This window comes from Amblyomma americanum, chromosome 1, assembly GCF_052857255.1.
Source record: "Amblyomma americanum isolate KBUSLIRL-KWMA chromosome 1, ASM5285725v1, whole genome shotgun sequence".
NCBI lineage: Eukaryota > Metazoa > Arthropoda > Arachnida > Ixodida > Ixodidae > Amblyomma > Amblyomma americanum.
Genome location: NC_135497.1, coordinates 166867681 through 166888796, shown reverse-complemented (window position 1 = coordinate 166888796; position 21116 = coordinate 166867681). Strand labels below are relative to the sequence as shown.

Genomic DNA, 21116 nt, shown 5'->3' with positions numbered 1-21116 from the left:
GGCACGCGCCACTGGAACTTTATACGAACGTCCACGCAAGTATCAGACAGTACTACCTTGTCTGTCACTTGGGAGTTGACCGAGCAAGAGGAAGAAACGCGTTGATCTTGTTCCATTCTGTGCGAATGTCCGGACCCCGTAGAGTATCTGTTACGGGTCCAGTTGGACTTATTTTTGGAAATGTGGCGGAGAGTTTGAAGGATGCTTCACTCTCGCCACCGGTTGGCCCGGTATTGCACTACCTCCGGGATCGGCCTTGTCTTTAGCGCGTCTTTGCTATCCTAGTCTTTCTATCCCCCCTTTCAACTCTCCTACTATCTGCACGTGGTAGCGATTGTGGCTCGGCTTGAGCCAGTGAGCAGGCCTGTGCACTTTCCTTTTCTCTCTTCCTGGCAACAACAGACAGACAGACTGTGCGAATACATGGGAAAGTAATACAAGATGAGACGCACAAAAGGGGCGGAAGCAGAGGAATACTCCTGGTGCGCACTTTGATAACGTTTATTCACACACAAAAAAGAAATCTGTGAAGAGACTTCTTGTAAATCATACTGCACACACGTTGGTAAGAAACGCACATGACCATTAGACACACATTTAAAGAGGAGGAACATTGGTGCGAGCCAACAGACCTAAATTTAACTGCTTACAGAGACCCAACAATCCGAAAGAACTGCCGATGCACGTGGAGCAACGCCTCTTGTAATGTACGCGTTGGGCAAGCATCCAACATTTTTTCAAGGATAGCGGCCTCCTATGCAGGCAGCGTGTGCCACCTGCCTCAGAGGTGAAATTCTCGGGATATCAAAGTAGACGTGCCAGACAAATTCCCGGTATGAACGGTTGGTTCTTGCACAACTTTCCGATAGTATGTGTATCGCTGTCTCATCAAGAAAAACGTCCTGAAGAGCATCTCCGAGAATATGGACCGGCCTGTGATGCACGGTAAATGCGGTTAGATGACATTGTTCTCATTCCACAGTTCCCCGACACAAAACCGTCGCCCTTCGAAACATGTCACGTATCCCGCAGCTTTCGCAATTCCTGATGTCGATTAGAAAAACAAGTCTCTGCATTTAGCTGGGCTGCGTTTCGTGTTCTCTGATGTGGCATCAAGTGTATCCCCCCCCCCCCCCCCTCCCTGAAAGTTACCACTCTCCGTGTTCTTGAACATATCCGTGGTTCCTCCGACAGCACCTTCACAGAAGAGCATATAGCGCGTTTGAACACGTATTCGCCACAGATGGAAATCCTGCACCAGCTGTCTATGTTTTGGCACAAGTCGGCTCCGTTTGTTCTTCAACGTGTCGTCAGCGGCAGCATGACTGTAAGGTACCTCGCGAGTTATGAGCTGTGTTGCCGAAAGCGAATGTAACCACGGCTGAGTGGTCAATGCTGCGGCGCAAAAGCAGCCGTGCAGATAGGTCACTTCTGTTTATATGGCGACCCTCGCTTAGTTAGCTGGCCACGATACATTTTAAGTAAATCATTAACCGCAGCGTAATGATCTCGTCATCGGACGCCTAACATCACTCGTATCTCAGAAGGTTATACTTCCGTGTAGTTCAGAGCACATCCAGTTCGGTCGCAAAGCTTACGTGGCCAATCCTTGTGCGTAAGTGCTTCTTTTGTGTGGTTCTCAGGAAACGTAGAACTGAACTTCTCTGCGGCGTATTTGTGCGCCATATCGAACAGGCGGGCAAAGGACTGCCTTATCCACAGTTTTAAGGAAAGTACGGGTGCCCTGGGTAGTGTTGGTAACGCAGAAGCGAAGAAATACTGTAATGCCCGCGTTGGCTGGAAGTGCGTGCTAACACTGACGGGTAGGCACGCTGTGCAGGCCGTGCGGGGAAGTTCAGAGCAAACTGCAGTTCGTGGCTCCATTCTTCACTGCCAAGAAATTAAGCTTTTACGTGGGTTCCGTGTGGTGAAAACTTCAGTGGGAACCTATAGGTATTCAAGTTTTGCCTACAGGCGTCCTTCGGCCGTTAACTTGAACTGCTATCAGTGATCGCGATAGATATTTTCGACCATCTAAAAGGTAGGCTTCAGAGACTCTGATAAGTAACGGCTGACTCTGTCTCCACATGAACGCTGCGTTGCTGCACTTGCATAATCAAATCATTTCAAACACGTCATGGGGCTTTCCTTGCGTTGTAGACGGCATTTCCAGCGAGAAGAACACGCGTGCGTCTGGTGACACAGCGACGCAACGAAAGAAAAGTGATTGATACGGCAAGTCGCCATAGCGCGTAATTCGGTATGAGGAAAAAAGGTGGCGTTGGGGTCACTTTGCCAGAGAGCGGTAATCGCCGAATTCCGCGCGTTTCAGGTCTATTTCGTTGTCTTCCGACGCTAGAAGAAGCCGCAGCTGTGAAGGGAAGAGAAATCGAGAGAGAGAGAGAGAGAGAGAGAGAGAGAGAGAGAGAGAGAGAGAGAGAGAGAGAGAGAGAGAGAGCGTATTTGAAGGAGCACGGCGTCACGTGTTTGCTGCACTCCATCTTCCTGTGAAGAACGCTTGAACCTCGACCTATAACAGTACGCGCCTGCGCCTCGCCCTGTTCTCTATGACAGTGTCCTGTCACCGGCATAACAGACCATGCACACAAAGTGCTGGCAGTCTGTACGCGTTTTCCCAGCAGAACATTTGAGGCTTATTGTCTGCGTGAGAATACGTGTCCTGAGAATTTCGTGGTATACTTGTTCCCATGGCGGTCTCTACACCATCGTTTGCAGCTGGCACTGCATTCAGTGCAGGGTTGCTTGCTGACGCTTTTCTACTCCCCCCCCCCCCCTCCTTTCTCACTCTGCTGTCAAGCGCTGTGCTTTCAGGGGGAAAGGGTTTCTGCTTTATCCACTGCAGTTGTTCCGCATGTGGTGAAGTCGAACAATAATATTTCACGAAGCGCTGACCCGGCTACGGACCACGGCCCTTGAAAATCTCTCACGTTGCAGCACGTCAGTGGCCATTGGCTTTCGGGGTAAACTGTGCTTGACCGCGGTGCTCGCAGCTTGAAATGACGTACAAAAATGCTGAGCCATGCAGGGATAATAAACCAGTGGAGCGACGTCATATGGATGGATGCGTACCCTGAAGAAATCCAAGCGAAAGCATGTAGTAAAAGAAGCCACGCTTTGAGACCCGATGTTTGTGCATGCAGACGAATATCAGCGGAACGAGTGCGCCATTATGTCATCTCGATTACAGAATAGTCTCTGCCCTCATTTGACTATTTTTATTCTCGCGACCTCGGGCTTAATACGTTCGAACTAGTCATGAAAGGCTAGATTTTTGGACACAACTGTCGTACCGTTTGCATCGTCATTCCGAATGGGTCATCCAATCGCGTGCTATTGTGACATTATTGCTTGTTGCACACAGTACTGCAAACGGAAACTTAAAACACAAAATACTTTGTAAGTCGACATGGCCCCAAAGACAATCGACAACAAAGGCTCGACGCAGATCTGACCTAGGTCCAAAGATGTGTATTTTTAACGCAAATTTTGTTTGCACTGACACAATTTATTAATGAACGGAAAATACACTGGTAAATTTAAAGAACACATCCTTGCCTACTCTTGCGACTCGACTTGTGACGTCTGGTTGGAGCAGTGCCGAGGGTGTGGGATATGAGGTTAGGACAACGGGACAGGAAAAAAAAACTGGCAGTCCATGTCGTCGTCGAGACTAGATGTAAGCATGAAATGCATTGCATGAAAGGCGTAGCGCATTCGTCTCATAGATGGTGGTAGCAGCACTCGAATCTTGAGGTAGCCTCCACCCTCACCTGTGGCGTGCCCAGATCCACACTTTTCCACTACCTTTAGGAATGTCCTTCCCCACAGGCAGTACCCCGCATCCCCAATCCAGCTCATTCTTCCAGGGAGGCTGCTTTACAGACCGCTCAGCCCGCCGGCCAGAAATGGCTTGTGGATCGGGCCTTATGTGAGGCACAAGCCCGTGGACTCCTGGACCAGTACGAGACCACCCTGGAAGATTTTTTCTTTCCTTTTTTTCTAATAAAAGTTGTTTCCATCCATCAATCCACCCTCAGCCGCTTTCATTAGATGGACAGCGCGCTCCGCTTCTTGCGCCGCTTTTGTGTGTCGAGTACCAGAACCGCCCACGTGTCGAAGAAGAGGAGATGGCGCCAGCACGTGCTACACACACGCTGGGACCTTCGCCTTGACCGGAAAGCGCGTGCTGCACCATCACCTCTTCTTCGGCAAGCAACCGGAGCTGGTCACGCGGCTCATTACGCGTGTTTTAAGCACCGCCGCGTTGGGCCGTTTCTATTCTCTGTGCTGGAAAGCATCTTCAGCATCTCTGTCTGGATCTGTAAGGTCCCATTCCCTGTATGGAGCGCCATAGCGCTTGCCCGCTCTTCAGCGGCCTTCGCAAACATTCGCGGCGCGAAAATGCAAGAAGCCCGTGTGCTGTGCGGTGTCAGTGCACGTTCAAGAACTGCAAGTGGTTTTCTCTCTTCCTTCTTTCACTCCCTCCCCACTTTCCTCACTGCGCGGTTGATGTGTCCACCGAAAAGTGAGAGAGTACCGTGGTGCGCCTTTCCTTTTCTCAAAACCAATTTTTGGCGGAGCAGTACATTCATGGATGAAGGACGACGATATCAAACGCATAACACTAGAGGCTGCCAGTTAACGCATCGCCAGCGGCTATGGCCGAGAGGTCTGAGGCATCGGGTCAACGAAGCTGCTCTGTTTACACCGGCGGTAATCCGGCTTTGGGGATAAATATTATTTTTTCTGATGAATGCCGTTCGGACGGAAAGGTTCAGAGGTTTTCGGATAAGCTCGGCTTCGTGTTCAGGCTCCGATTCGGCTTCATATTTGGCTTCACGTTCGACCTCGGTTCGGCGCGGTGTCCGGATGATGTTCGCCTGAATTTGCCGAGAATGAGAGCTTTAAACATTACGCGCTTAATGTTATATATGCAGCATTTATTTTTTGCTGTTCGCGAGAAGTAAAGAAGGGAAAGAAAAGGCATGTTCTCTTAAATTGTCCTGATTCCCAAAGTCCCTGGGTTGGGAATTTCAGCTGTTCTCTCACTGTCCAATCAGCTGGAGGTGCCATCACAGAATGTGCCCACAGTCCTTCAGATGAATAGACAGGGGCCGTCGCAACTCGTTGCGGGGACTCCCGCTGCAGCGTCGCTGAGTCGTGGTTCCACTCTGCCTCAGCCTACGTCAACGGGAAAAAGGGTCACATTGTCGCTTCCTCGGGTCGACGTCACTTGCGTCCCCTCCGCCGCTCTTCGCCCATGGGTCGATTGATCAGACAGCGGTGTGCGGTAATTATGGGCGCTGGCTCCGGCGTGGTCGTCCACAGTAATTGCATGCAGATGAAGATGGGAACGAACGTTTTGTTTCACTTGCATGGCCGTAAAATATGCGGCTGACCGTGCTGACCGCTGCGCTGTCTTCTTTGGCGACGGCCCGCTGGCTTTGGTGCGTTCCAGAAACTTCGCCGTCACACCGACGGATGGCAAGCCGATCTCTGCAGTTACTGTCACGTTACGGCCTTGCCGCCATTTAATGACATCAGTCGTGAACCAACCAATCCATTCTGGTTTTTTTGCGCAAAAGACACGACACAAAAGAAACGAGTCTTTTGCGCAAAAAACCCAGAATGCTTAGGCACCAACTAGCCTGCAAAAACATACTCGCAACCAATCCATGACGTGTTCGTTTATCCTTTCAGAATGCAGCCTTAAAGGCCCCTCGTTTTCACTGCGCGTTTTCGAGGAAATGGTGCTCGATTGTTGCCCTTTAGATGCTCGAAATAAAACCTGAAATACGGGACCTCTCAGGGAATTCAGTTAAATTCGCTTAATATGCCTGTGAAAAGTGTCTTCGCCTTATTTGACCTTAATTACTTGTTTTGTCTCCCCACGGCTGTCTGGTGCCTATACACTACGGTGTACCTGCGCCGAGTGGGCTCAGCTCTTCCCCTGCGCAGAGAAGCCCTGGAGCAGTGCCCTCCTACCCACGGGCTCTGCCCTTGGACTCCTACCGCCTTCTCGTGCCAGGTTCTCCCCCGGGGCCGCCGTAGACGCGGCTCAGGCGCATCCCTCGAGCCGGCAGAGTGGCGCTGCCGGTGCACGTAGCGGGAATGCGGCGCGGCCGGAAAGCAGCCGGCGTGTGTGCCTGCTCATGCGAAGCCAATTGCGGCCCTTTCGCGCGAGGCCGGGCGCAGAGGCGGGAATAAACAGCGCCGTCGTCTGTGGGCCCCGGCGCGTGAGGCGAGAGGTCGCCCGCAGCTATTGTTTTCGCCGATGGGCTCCTTGTGCGCGCCGCCGGGAATGCTGGAAGGCAGGGAAACCAGGTCGTGCATTGCCGCGCACACGCAACGGCGAGTCGGTGCGCGCGGGTGCCAGGCGCCCTGCGGGGAGCTCGTGGAGCGACCCGCCACCCTCACTGCGAGCCCTCGTGCGTCGTCGTCGTGCCGCAGGGCGCGGCTGCCTTGGGTGAAGGCCAGCCGGCGCCATCGTTACGACGCTCGCAGTCGTTTCATCGTGACAAAGGACCCGCCTCGTAGTCGAAAGTACGCACCGAAAGTCTGTGACGTGAGCGGCAATGGACAGGTCGGTTCGATCGTGCTGCGCTTAACACACCCGACAACCACTTTTTTTTTTTTCCATTCGCGTGCCTTCCCCGGCGTCTCAGGTGCTTTTCTGCTAGAAATTAAACTGCGTGTGAAAAGTTTTCCAACCTTCGAAGGAAGGTGTCGCCTGCGCGCGTTGTGAAATCGTACCTGTACAATGAGTATGCACGGAACTCCGTCCTTGTCCCATATGCAGCTCTTTCGGGAGACTTTTAAGAGACACCGATTCGGGGGCTATTCTGCAGTGTAATGTCCTCACCTTTGGATGTCGCTCTGTCGATTTGAAAAGATTGTTATTGAAAGGTGCCTTGTTTTGACATACATCAGAAAACACACTGCGGCTCGATGTGTACATGGGTTGATCTAAAGGCACTTCAGCCGCGTTTACGTCTGAGTGAATGCTCATTACGAGTGATTACAGCGATTCGATAAACAACCAAAGGCTGTCTGCAGAATACCCCTTGTTCGTTCATGTGCAGATATAACAGTAAATGTGGCGAGAAATACCAACTTCGGTATTTGCATAGCCTCGGATCCGGTACACGTTTTCCCGTGTTTTTCTTTACCGTCTGAAGGCTTACACACGAGGTGTTTTATTTTTCTTGAGTAGCAAGCCTACAGCTTTGCGTAACGAGTAGCAAACGATGCTTAAACACCTCCCATTCTTGCACTGCCTCGCTTTCGGTTATTTTTATTCTGTCAGCCAGGATCTTTTGCTTGCTTTGCGAACTGCCTCCGAGTTGCGCGACTAATGAACCTTCTCCGCGTGCGCCCTAATGTTCTCCCTGCGTCTTCTGCTAGGGGCAGCCGACGGGCGATTAAATGAGCACTTGACTACCGCCTCGATATAAATAGAGTGAGGTCCCGAGGCCCTGGCGATCGAACGACAGCGGTGCCAGCTTTTCCGGAGCAGCGCTCATTTGTGGGTGTTCTGTGAACGGCACTTAGAGACACACTGAAGAGAATGGACAGAAAACCAAATGGCGGGAGCTCTAGGGGCGTCAATAAACATTTCTAGCTGTAAATTTAGAAGCGCCCGCCAGGCAAACTGGCGCCGGGATCGTTGAAACCGAAGGCGTCTCTCACGCTCTTCCCTGACCGATCAACAGTACACGGGAAGCCATATGCCGTTGGAAGCGTGCCTGAATCAGGTCTGTCAAACGTGGAGTCATCGAAAAGAAGGGTGTATCGTGCGCGCTACGCCTCGTGCTTCCCATGCAGGGCGCTCGCGCACACGCGGCAGTCTGCGTCGTGATTGCTCGGCCGCATGGGCCGAGCATTACCACGAGCTTGGCGTGTTTCTTTTGTTGTCGCTTGTCCGGAGCGTCTGCAGATGACGGCAAGAGAGAGTGGACAAACACGGCGCGTTGTTTTTCTGCACCCCTCGCGCCGTCTTTCGCTGTTCGCTTTCCTTAATAGCTCCGACGTTCGTTGAGGCGGGAGGAGTATATAGGCTTAGCGCTCCCGGAACGGCCGCAAAACTTGGCTTGTATCGCGTTGTCTGCTCGCCGGTCTCCTTTTTTATTTATTTAGTTTATTTACGTGTTTCTTTTGTATGTGTGTTGGCTGGCATCACGCTCGTATCCTGCCTCTTTCCTCATTGTCCCGGTTAGGATTAGAACCTGAGGCTTCGATGAAAGTGCGCACCTCCTGGTGATTGGCGCGTAGAAAATGTTCTCAAAACTGAAGAGGTTCCATGCAGGGCCCACTGACTGACACTGGGGTGACTAATGTAAAATGAAAACAACAATAGTAAGAAGAAAAAAGAAGGAAAAATAGAGCGAAATACCAAGGCGCCAATCTATAGCTGACGACAGCTAGAAGTCATTTAAAGAAAAGTTTGAGGACAACTGCCGTGCTCCACGCTGCGCTGTGGAAGCACACGCTTGTGCTGAGCAGTGCTGAGCTCGCTTTTCAAACCGCGAACGGCGGGCGTTTCCGACATAGATTAAAAAACAAGAAAAATTAAAAAAACGCAATTCATAAGGTAACTGCTAACACACACACACACACACACACACACACACACACACACACACACACACACACACACGCACACGCACACGCACACGCACGCACGCACGCACGCACACACATACACATACACACGCACACGCACACACGTGCGTTCGTGCGTGCCAGCGCGCGCATGTTTAGAGGAGTCGTTGGTCGTTTATAATACACCTGCACGTTGTGGGATCGCGCCGCATAACACGGCTCAGCCATTAGTCTAAAGGCGCGTCATATGATTAAGGCGATTCGTCGGGAGTCCAGAGCAGCCGCCAACGACCTGTTTTGGGGCAGTCGCTCGATCACCAATTTCTAGCGACGCGCGATGTCAGTACACGTTAAAGATCCCCAGGTGGTCGAAATTATTCCGGAGCCCTCCACTGCGGCACCTCTTTCTTCCTTTCACTCCCTCCTTTATCCCTTCGCTTACGGCGCGGTTGATGTGTCCAACGATATATGAGACAGATACTGCGCCATTTCCTTTCCCCAAAAACCAATTATTATTATTATTATTACATCACGTCGCAGAACTCCTCAGCCAATACGCAGCACTGCGTGAAATGAGAGCACCACACGTTAAGAATTCTTGGAAATTAGCCGCCTTCCGCGTTCTCGGTCTGGGCGGTCGTGTTCGGGTATGCACGCTTCTGCGACCGCATGCGCGCCCTGTGCTGCGTATACGTGCAGTTATGTATTTTTTTCTGTGCGATACATTGTGTCTCCGTCGAGGAATTTTCCGCAGACGCACTGAACAGCGCTGTGAAGTATTTTTTCCATTCTTAGGTTTAAGTGGCACCCCGATTTCATGGACCTCTAGAAAAAAAAAAAATAAGCGTGGAAAGACATTGGAGTTTTGTTCAACATATGTGACACGGAAGACATGTCATGCATACATAAACATGCTGGCTTTTTTTTTTATATTGAGACGATTGCTGAGAGTAATTTTTCCTGATTGCCGATTAACGATAGGCCTTTTCGCGATTTGGATAGGCTCACTGCGCGCCGTTCGGTGGCGCATCTGTATCCTTGACCTTTTCACTACCCACGGCAGCAGAGGTGGTGCATGCGAGACGCGCATGTCACGGGAGCCAGAAGATGCAAACTGATTAATACATCGGCATAGCACCATTCGCCATGCGTGCTCCGCCAGGGAAGGAGGTGGCTTGCGTGGCAGCCTACTTCGTGCGACCGTAAACAAACACCGGCTCACTAACCACCCCCAGCTCCGTCTTTGCTGCACGGCAGCATTCCGGTCTTTCAAAGCCGCATTACGCATGTGCGGGGTCACGACCTCTTCTTCGCGTGCGTGTCCATGGGAGCACGATAGTTTTTACTGTGCCGTTTCGCAGAATTTGATGTTGCTGCACGTTTCGTTATTGGAGCGGGTGGCTGATGATTTACAAGGGCATTAAGCAACTATGAGAAAACGGGACCCACAGTCCGGGCGCGTGCCAGAGCGATGACAGTGCAGTCTGGTCTTCCTCTTTACAGTGGACCCAGTAAATAGTGAAAGACCCCTTGGCGGCTCACGGCGAAGAAACGACTAACGGTAGTGGCCGCTGGCGTGAAGACAGTTGGCTTGAACATTCCAACGACTACTTTGGCGCTTCTCTGACAAAGGCAATGTCAACTGGACAACGAAGCTTGCGGGAGAACGGCATTGATGGATGCTACAGGGGCAGCATTACTCGATGGAGCTAGACGGGATCCATAGTTTGGGAGCAGACTTGTGGTAACGTGTCTTTCTGGCCGCCTTGGTTGTCAGATCACGAGCGCACGTATTTACGGCAGTCCTCGGCTCGATCAACGACTCAAAAGAATGCTGTTTTTGAGACGTCAGGTAGGCAGGGGAGGGAGCCAAGGGTACCGACGACTCACGCCCGCATCCAAAAAAGAATGTAGTGAAGGTGTTGTGGCCCGAGCTCGATGTTATCTAGACAAGAGCAACGCCACTCTTAGAGTGGCTCTAGGCTGCATACACTGCACGAGCCGAGCACGCCTGTGAAAGTGTGGCTGAAGCGTTCTTACAGTCAGCTGGTCTGAGGGTAATACGCAGTAGGTGTGCGGTGGACTGTGCAGCGCTCTGCGAAAAGCCTTTGAAGAAATTGGGACAAGACGCGTATTCTGTCACTACGGCCTCCGCGGTGTAAATCTCGACGCACGAGGAAACGGTGCAAAACGGATTAAGCTATATATGCCGTATTGACGATGGGGATCGGAGTCGCGGCTCGACGGAATCACAGTCAAGACGACGCCCGCTCCGACCGGGACAGGAGTGCCGCCGAGTGAAGGGGTTCGTTGGTGGAGAAAGAAGATTGGGTTTATTTACATTCTTACTAGCGTAAAGATCAAAAGTGGGATCTTTTCAACTCCACTCGCTATCGAGTTTTAAAGCGTTCTTCCCTTAATTCCCTAGGTTGAGGACGCCCTCGCCGGGGTGGGAGCGGCCTGAATCCTTTACTTGTGCGCACGAACTCACACCCCCGCACACGTGGACACGCCCCCCGTCACATGTTGAGCCCGAGAGAGGGAATGTTGCCGTCGAGGTAACGTCGACTGGGGTAGGTAATGTTCTCTGGCCAGCTGAAGGTTCCCACGTGCTGCCGACGCCTGTTCTTCTTCAGATGACACCCGGCGCGCAAGGGCTGAATGCATGGTCGGGTAAAAGGGCGGAGAGTGGTCCTTTGCCCTTAGAGATGTTTGCGATGGTTGGGGAAGATGCCCGCCGCGGTGCGCGGCACGCCGAATGCCTGTTTCACATGGTGCGACGGGAACGATAGATTACGGCCCGGTCGCACTGTCGTTGCGACGGTAATCGCAGCCGCCGTTTCACATGCCAACAATTTCAGTCGGTGCCGTCGGCACCCTAGCGTCGGTGCGGGCTTTCAGTGGCCGAAAATTCTTCGGCTGCAATAAATGTCGAACATCGTGGCAGGCGTTGATTTCGTAATCATGGGCGATAATATTGAGCCGTGATGTATTATTATGTTCAGTAAAATGTTTTGGAGATTTTCCTCTCATGTCGCTGAACTCCTATTGGCCGACTGCTGTGGCCATCGCTGCGACCGCACCGACGCTGCGACAGCGCGACCAACTTGTTGAAAGTCTGTCGCAGTGGCCCCGCGACGACAACGACGCGCATTTCTGTCGCACAGCGGCAGAAATCGCACTGCGCTGCGGCAACAATCGCATCATGTGAAACGGCCAGAAGAGCTATACCGCAAACGAGGCCCCTTTGTCCCACGACATGGTCGCAGCAGTTGGGCAAAATAACGTCCGCCTGCTCACTGCGGCGGCGTTTGACACGTGAGGAGACTTCGAAAAGGGGGTCCTGTTGTGCTCAAAATTTAGCCCTCCGTTCTTTTGGGACCCGCACTCCGACCGGGCAAAGCTCGGTAATTGGAATCAGCTGACACCTGGGCCACCTCAGTGTGGCCCATGACGGCCGCAATGTACAAACGCTAGGAGAGTGACGATTTCGGCATGTTTAACTGAGACTGCCCATCGGGACAATGATGCTACGAATGCCGGGAGCTGTACAGTCCAGTGCATGGTTCCATAGCGCTGTACACAACTAGTGCAAAAATGAGCGTGTAGACGTTGGACGGCCGAATGGCAAGGAGTTCTTATCTCTCTGGCACCTGGCGCAAGGGCGAAGAATGTGTTTACGGGAAAATCCGCACAATCTGCGCCAGTTTTATCGCTGGCGAAACCCTCGCCGCTACAAGCACTTTCACACTGCCGCGGAATTGCGCAGAGCGCGTATGGAAGATAGCAATTAGCGAGGGTTTACTAGCAGTCATTCCCAGTCTTAAGACTGCAAAGCACAACAGTGCAAGCAAAGTGCAAAATGTGTGAAGTGACTCTTGCAGTATGAAGTGACAACCCGAATGTGACGACTTCTTCCAAGCGGGTGGCCATTAGAGATGTCCATGAATGTGTAATGCAGCAGCACCAATGCACACAAAAAGCGCATTTTGAATCACTTTAACCAGAAAGGCAAGGCCACTAGCGGGGTAAATAATTTTTACGCCTCCAGAAATGGAACCACTAGAACCGACTGTCAGGACGCTAGCATTAAGAGTCGTACCCGAAGGATGCCCTTATGTCTTGACCTTCTTTTGTTGTGTACTACAATGATCTTTAATCAGCATCATATGCCTAATAAGTGCGTCTTTTTTCTTGCCGGGGTTCGTTATCAAATAGTGGTACCGCGTTTGAGAACGGCTCACAGGCATCGGTTTTGCGGTTTTGAAGCCTACAGTAATAACTCTCTGAAATGGAATATTGAAGAGGAAAAGACGGGCCCGCACCGTGGAATGAAATATGAGTTTTCGCCTAATAATGTAGCGATTTTTGCCGCAGCACGAAAATGGAACCGCAGCAAATACCAGAAGACTGGAATGTAATGCGGTCATGTAATTTATATTCAGTGCACAAAAAAGTACTCCAAATTTCTATTCAGTACGTCTCATTGTGTGACATGTGGAAACGCTAGGGCGAGAGCCGGCCTTGGGACTATTCACGAGTGAGGAGCGCTAATATAAGCAAGGCCGAGACGCAGATGAGAGCCTAGTTATGTATTATTAGGTGCTGAGCAGACAATGGAACGGAGAAGAGGAGCTCCTTAAGACATACGTGACGGAAGAGCACCGGATGGTTGGTAGAGTACAGGAAGCGAAATTCGGATATCGTGAGTTCGGATCTCACCGGCGGCCTGTGGTTGTTTTTCTTCTGCTTTCTAATCAATTATGTTTAAATAATTACCCTGTTAGTCTTCCACTGATGCACACCACAAATTAAAAAATCTTCCCCTATGCTCCTTGATTTCGGTGACTGTTCTCTTCCGTCAGGTATTTTAGATTCATTATTCAGCAATGAGTTTATGGTAGGAGGAGAAGTTGTTCGCCCCAAAATTTGCGAGCAGTCTCTTGCTTTGTAGTTGTAGAGCCCACGCGAGCCGATGCACGTGTGCGAGCACTCCTATTGAATTGACCGAAGCGGTGGCCTAGTCGTTTGAGCATCCGCCTCGCATGCGGGAGGTGCGGGGTTCGATCCCCAGTGCCGTCGGGTACCCACCGGTGATACAATGGGTGCAAGCTTTCCCCTGCCTGGTGCTCGGCTTCTTTAGGATGAAATGCTGGGGAAACTGGTCTTTGACCCCACCTTGAGTATAAGAAAAAACCTTGTGCCATGGCGCTCTTTGGCCAGAGATGCCTTTGCGCCATAAAAATCCATAATCATCATCATCGTCACTCATATTGAATTACACAATTTGTGCAGCCGCTGCGGTGGCTCAGTGGTTATGGTGCTCGGCAGCTGACCCGAAAAGCTCGGCTTCGATCCCGGCCGCGGCGGTCGCATTTCGATGGAGGCGAAATTCTAGAGGCCCGTGTACTGTGCGACGCCAGTGCACGTTAAAGAACCCCAGGTGGTCATAATTATCCCGTGCCCTCCACTACAGCCTCCCTCAAAGTCTGGGTCGCTTTGGGGCGTTAAACCTTATAAAACCGTAAATAATTCATGCGAAAAATGCCTGCGATCAGCGGACAATTAGTTACATGTCTTGCCTGTAAATAACGTTTCCCGTAGCTTCTAGCCGGTCAGAAATATCACTGAAAATTTAATCGTGAGCGTGTGGATAAGTACGTAGTTGCCTAATGAGCTCGCAAAAATTTAAATAGGAAGCTTTAAATAGGAAGCCGGGAGCTTGTACGACGTAGCCAACGACGCCGCAGCGACGCCAGCCTGGGCACTTCGAACGCCACCTCGATGCCGGCTACTGGACCCACGCAACGCTGCATTAGCACCGAACCGTGAGCACGAACGCCCACCGCTAATAGTAGAACGCTAGTAGTATACTCTAGTATCAGTCTTCCTGAGAGGTGATGCTGGCGACGTTGGCGTTGTGGAAACCACCCGGATGGGTGGCAACAACGCTGGAGGCACCCCTGGCCGTAGCAGGTGTTTGCGTCATTCGTTGACTCCCCGGAACGGGCTCAGTAACGGCAGGAAGTCACGGTGTGGCGCCGTAGAACGCGAGATCACCGGAGCAGTAGCCGGCGTTGCTCTCCTCCATCCGAGGCGTTCCTGACCCGCCGGAACTTCCGCTTCTCTGTTCTTCCCCCCCGTGCCTCGCTCTCCCTCGCGCTTTTATAGCCTTGGCGTTGGTCCACGTCATCCTTGTCGTCGTCCTCTTCTTCTTCTCTTCTCCGCCAGTCGTCTCTTCCCACCTCACCGAATACTTCTTCATCTTATTTATTTATTTATTTATTTATTTATTTATTTATTTATTTATTTCGGACGCTAAATTTGCCGCACGGCATAAAACGTGACGTCATTAACGGACGTTATAATACGTTACAAAAAGGCATGAAGTCCGGGGATGTATAAAAAGTCACATAATCTTCGGGCGTAAATGATTTTCATTAGCCACAAGTGGAAATCGGAGAGTGGAAATAACAGCGACGGCGTAGAGGTAGAGCATCCGCCTCGCGTGCAAGAGCACTGGGGTTCGAATCCCGGTGCCGCGCAATTCTCCACCGGATTAAAAAAAAAAAGAAAAAAAACTCCGCGTGTCGATGGAATTGCACAACCAGGCCTGGAGTGCGGCCTGAGCTCGGTGACCAGAACCGACAACGCACTCCCTCACCAGAACAGGACTTGGCCACCCTGGTGTAGCACTTGGCCACAACATTCTATGATCAAACTAATTAACCCTCGGCCCTCCGTACTCAGCCACTGCGGAGCAACTGGCCAAGGCGGCGGTCAGACCTGTGACGCAGCGGAGGGTGCTAAGATTCTCTGGCTCCGGACAGCCCACCACTGGAATCTGGACCTGGCAACGTTCAACGCTAGAACCTTATCCAGTGAGGCTAGCCCAGCAGTGCTGTTCGAGGAACTAGCGGACATTAAATGGGATGTCATAGGGCTCAGTGAAGTTAGGAGGACAGGTAAGGCGTATACAGTACTAAAGGACGGGCACATACTGTGCTATCGCGGATTAGCGGGTAGACGAGATTCCTCATTAATCAGCATATAGCTGGCAACGTAGAGGAGCTCTATAGTATTAACGAGAGAGTGGCAGCTATCGTTATTAGGCTCAATAGGAGGTGCAAGCTGAAGGTGGTGCAGGCCTACGCGCTACATCCAGCCATGATGACCAGGCCGTTGAAAGTTTCTATGAAGATGTGGAATCGGCAATGAACAAAGTAAAAGCACAGTACACTGTACTGATTGGCGACTTCAATGCGAAGGCGAGCAAGAAGCAGGCTGGCGACCAGGCGGTAGGCGACTATGGGATATGTTCTAGGAATAGCAGGGGAGAGTTATTCGCAGAATTCGCAGATAGAAATAATTTATTGATCATGAATACCTTCTTCTGCAAACGAGAGAACAGGAAGTGGACCTGGAAGAGCCCCAATGGTGAGACTAAAAATTAAATCGACTTCATATTATGCGCTCAGTCTGGCATCGTTCAGGATGTGGACGTCCTCGGAAAGGTGCGCTGTAGCGACCACAGAATGGTAAGGTCTCGAATTAGCTTAGACTTGAGAGGGGAACGGAAGAAGCTTATGAAGAAGAAGTCTATTGACGAGTTAGCGACAAGAGGGAAAATAGAGGAATTCAGGATATCGCTGCTGAACAGATATTCAGTCTCAACTGAGGAAGACGATCTTAATGTCCATACAATGAACGATAATCTGACAGCTATCATTACGGAGTGCGCAGTAGAAGTAGGCGGTAGGACGGCTCGACAGGATACCGGCAAGCTATCTCAGGAGACGAAAGATCTGATTAGGAAACGCCAAAGCATGAGGGCGTCCAACCCTACAGACAGGATAGAACTAGCAGAGCTATCGAAGTTAATAAATAAGCGCAAGGTAGCCGACATAAGGAAGTTCTATATGGAGAGGATCGAGCATGCTCTAAAGAACGGAGGTAGCCTGAAAGCAGTGAAGAGGAAACTAGGCATTGCTAAAAATCAGATGTATGCGCTAAGAGACAAGCAGTGCAGTGTCATTAGCAACATGGATAAGATAGTTAAAGTAGTCGAAGAGTTCTACACAAACCTATACAGTAGTGTATGTAATCAGAGCGTTAATGAGAGAGACAGTACCGCACAGCAATGCGTCATCCCGCCTGTAACAAAAGAGGAAGAAAATAAAGCCTTAGGAGCAATGCAAAAGGGAAAAACAGCTGGTGAAGGTAAGGTAACATCAGATCTGTTGAAGGACGGAGGGGAAATTGTGCTAGAAAACTAGCCACCCTGTATACACAATTCCTTATGACCTCGGCCGTACCAGAAGCTTGGAAGAACGCAAACGTTGTCTTAATTCATAAGAAAGGAGACGCCACGGGCTTGAAATATTACAGACCGATCAGCTTACTGTCCGTTGCCTACAAGGTAATTACTAAGGCAATCGCTAAAAGAATCAGGACGACCTTAACTTCAATGAACCAAATTATCAGGCAGGCTTTCATAAAGGATACTCGACAACAGATGATATTCACACTATCAATCAAATGGCAGAGAAATGCGCAGAATATAACCAATCCCTATATATAGCCTTCATTGATTACGAGAAGGCATTCGACTCTGTGGAAACCTCAGCTGTCATACAGGCATTGCGGAATCAGGGTGTAGAAGAGCCCTATGAAAAATACTGGAAGATATCTCTAGCAACTGCACAGCTACCATAGTCATCTGTAAAGTCAGCAATAAAATTCAAATATTGAAGGGCGTCAGGCAAGGAGATACGATCTCGCCAATGCTATTCACCGCCTGTTCACGGGAGGTATTCAGAGGCCTGAATTGGGAACAATTGGGGATAAGAGTTAATGGAGAATACTTAAATACTCTGCGATTCGCTGATGGCATTGCCTTGCTGAGTCACTCAGGAGATGAACTGTAGTGCATGATCAATGAGTTAGACAGCAGATCGGAACGGTGGGTCTAAAAATTAACATGCAGAAAACCAAAGTAATGTTCAACAGTTTAGCAACAGAACAGCAGTTCAAAATTGGAAGCGAGGTGCTGGAAGTGGTAAAAGAATACGTCTACTTAGGGCAGGTAGTGACAGGTGATCCGGATCATGAGAGGGAAATAACTAGAACGATAAAAATGGGGTGGAGCGCATATGGCAGGTTCTCTCAGATCATGAACGGCAGTTTACCAATATCCCTCAAGAGAAACATATACAACAGCTGTACCTTACCAGTACTCACCTACAGGGCAGAAACGTGGAGGCTAACGAAAAGGGTTCAGCTTAAGTTAAGGACAACGCAGCGAGCCATGGAAAGAAAAATGATAGGTGTAACGTTAAAAGACCGGAAGCGGGCAGTGTGAGTGAGGGAACAAACGTGGGTTAATGACATCGTAGTCGAAATCAAGGGGAAGAAATGGGCTTGGGCAGGGCATGCGATGCGAAGGCAAGACATTCGCTGGTCCTTAAAGGTAACGGAGTGGATTCCAAGAGAAGGCAAGCGTAGCAGGTGGCGGCAGAAGGTTAGGTGGGCGGATGAGATTAAGAAGTTCGCAGGTATAGGGTGGGCGCAGCTGGCAAAGGACCGGGTTAATTGGAGAGACATGGGAGAGGCCTTTGCCCTGCAGTGGGTGTAGTCAGGCTGATGATGACGATGATGATGATGATGATGATGATGATGATGATGATGATGATGATGATGATGATGATGATGATGGAAATCGGAGTCATTGTTTGAGGACAGGCCTGCCTCTTGAAGAACGCGAGCGCGCACCAGCGAAGTTCCTGGGCATGTCCACAATAGGTGGTGGACAGTGGTGTCAGAAGCGGGTGTTTCGCAGTGAGGGCATTTTTCCGGCGCACTAATCTTTTCACTTTGCCACTGGTGGCAAACTGCAGGCGTAAGGGCCACTCCGACCCGCAGCCGCCTCAGAGAGACCTCCTCCACCCGTGATAGGTTGGGGCTAAGGGGGTACGCACACAGGGGAATAAGAGCACGTGTACGCTGCCTGAGGGAGGCTGAATATGTTAAAGGTGTCAGAAGTGGATCTGGTGGCAAAGAGGCAAAGGGAGTTTGTGGAACGTCTGTTAAACGAGATATCATGTCAGGTGCTATGCTATCGACATCTGTGCGCGCTTGAACCCAGTGATGAGTATAGGCACCGGGTAACATTTACAAGCAGCACGTATGGCCTGGGAAGCCCGAAGGGTACCACGGACTTTCTTTAGATGCTTTAGAGCTTCTTGTGAATGAGTAAATAGGTGCACCTGGTTATAAGGAGGATCGTCAGGTAAAGCTGCTATGGCATTTAAAATCGCTTGCTGCTCCAAGGGAAGAGATGATGAAGTGTCAGTACAGTAGGTTTGGCGGCTGTAGAGTTGAGGGTGTGTCTGGCTTATAAAAGCAGTTTATCCCCCCGTTGGGGTTGTGGCGACATCTGTGTAAAGGATACAGTCATCGTGTTGTGTAGAAAAAGCTGGTGGTAACGGCGGAGAGCAGGCTTGTTTGATGTAATGTGACAGTGGTTGTGACAGTGATGGAGGTGGTTGAGGCTCGAACATCGGACGGAGAGGAACTTTCTGTGCGCTGTTGGTTTGTCGCTGGGCAATTAAATCTTCCAGTGTGTTGAGCTGCGCGTACTCCTGCAGCAGATAAATAGGAGTTGCTCGGGGTAGGGTAGTAATGACTCGCACGGCTTCGTGGTTGAGTGCTTCAAGTGTAGACCACTGTCGTTTCTTAAGTTGTTGAAACTGAGCCATGGTATAGGAGCCGAGGTTGAAAGACGGCAAGAACAGGTCGACGAGCTGTATCTGAGCGGGCACCTCCAAAGCGATTGGCTATTCTGCGGATGAGGCCAAGTGTGTTTATAGCACTCGTGCGCATATCTGACAACCAAGCCATGTCTTTGCCTGAAGCATGAACATGCAGGCCCAAAACATTAGTATATTCCACTTCAGGAAGTGGTGCATTGTCAATAGTGAGCACGAACGGAGTGGCTTTGAAAATACGGCGGCCAGCATTATTGCCCACATGGACATAGCAGGATTTTGAGAGGTTGATGGAGAGGCCAGTGTTGGCAAGAAAGTTGTGAAAAAGATTGAGGGCATTTTGCAGGGTGTCTTGCTGCACCTGAGCTGAGCGGTTTGTGAACCAGAGAGTGATGTCGTCTGCATATGCTAGAACTTGAACATTAGGAAGGGCGGAAAGACTGTGTATCAAAGGAATTAATGCGATGTTAAATAGAGTTAGGGCTAAAATTGAGCCCTGCGGTACTCCGCGATTAGAAATGAACCGGCCTGTGTGTTTGCCATTAACGCGGATAGAAAATGTCCGTTGTGAAAGGAAAGCATGAATTGCTCGACATAGCTGCAAGGGCATGCCAAGTGATGACATAATGTTGAGAATGGCTTCGTGGAGAATGTTGTAGGCCTTCGTGATATCTGTTGCTATAGAGCTGTGCGAACAAGACGGCTGTAAGGTGAGCGACGTATCGCGTCTCGTTGGCAAAGCGGTAAAGGCCATCCTCAGCTCCGTATCATAGGCGGAATCCAATTTGGGAAGACGAATATTTCTGATGATGGTCGAGCCACCAGGAGAGTCGAGTGGCAAGCAATTTTTCAACAGCTTACAAATAGTTGGGGTAAGAGAAATCGGTCGTAGGTCCCCAAGAGTTGTAGGTGATTTTCCGGGCTTTGGTATCGGAACTACCACTGAATGTTTCCATTGGGGTGGCATTTCACTGGATGTCCAGGTTTCGTTAAAAATTCTGTGAAGTGAAGTCAATGCTTCACCGTCCAGATTCCGGAATAGGGAATAAGGTACACCGTCATGGCCAGGTGCAGTGTTAGGACGGATGTCCTCTCATCTTCTTTATTCTTCGGTTTGAAGAAGACGACGAGGATGGCGATAAGGATGACGTGTTCTTCGGTTAATACACGTCATCCTTATCGCCATCCTCGTCGTCTTCTTTAAGCATCTTTCGTTCATAGTTCTATTTCAAACTCCCTATTATATGTGACATTGAGCCCTTGCTCACGAAGTACCCATTGGAAACGAGCGTTATCTGCTGCGCCGCTAACCTTCCCCCCGAGCGCCAACTAAATGACAGCTGGAGCAGCTCACTGAGCAGCTGCACACACAAAGCTCTCCTCCTTTAAGCGCGTCATGTGCGCAGACAGGCAGGAAGGAGGATGGCGCAGACGCCGCGTCGGACGACAGCGCAGTGCGCAGCCCTCAGAGTGACACACGCGCTTTTGGAAAGCCCGGATTAATTTTAGGCGTGAATCCTCACTGCTTGCGCCGAAAGATAGGGCAGGTATGACAACTGGAATTCCTATTGTAGCAGGGCTGAAAAGGGGTACAGTCGGCAGGGACAGTTTACGTGGTGCGCGTACTCGGGAACAGGTTTATTATAGAGCTGCCCTCATGACCCAGTCGTCCGGGGTCGGTTCTAGTGGACGGTGCTGGCACGCCCCTCATACTTCCAGGCTTTTCAG

At 50.6% G+C, this 21116-nt stretch overlaps 1 protein-coding gene and 1 pseudogene across 2 annotated transcripts in view; both read left to right on the top strand.

Annotated features, from left to right (window-relative positions):
* LOC144114141 (E3 ubiquitin-protein ligase MARCHF8-like) overlaps window positions 1-21116 on the top strand; it is a 155869-nt gene that overhangs the window by 15620 nt on the left and 119133 nt on the right. The window lies entirely within an intron of this gene.
* On the top strand, window positions 111-264 carry LOC144116806 (U2 spliceosomal RNA; annotated as a pseudogene).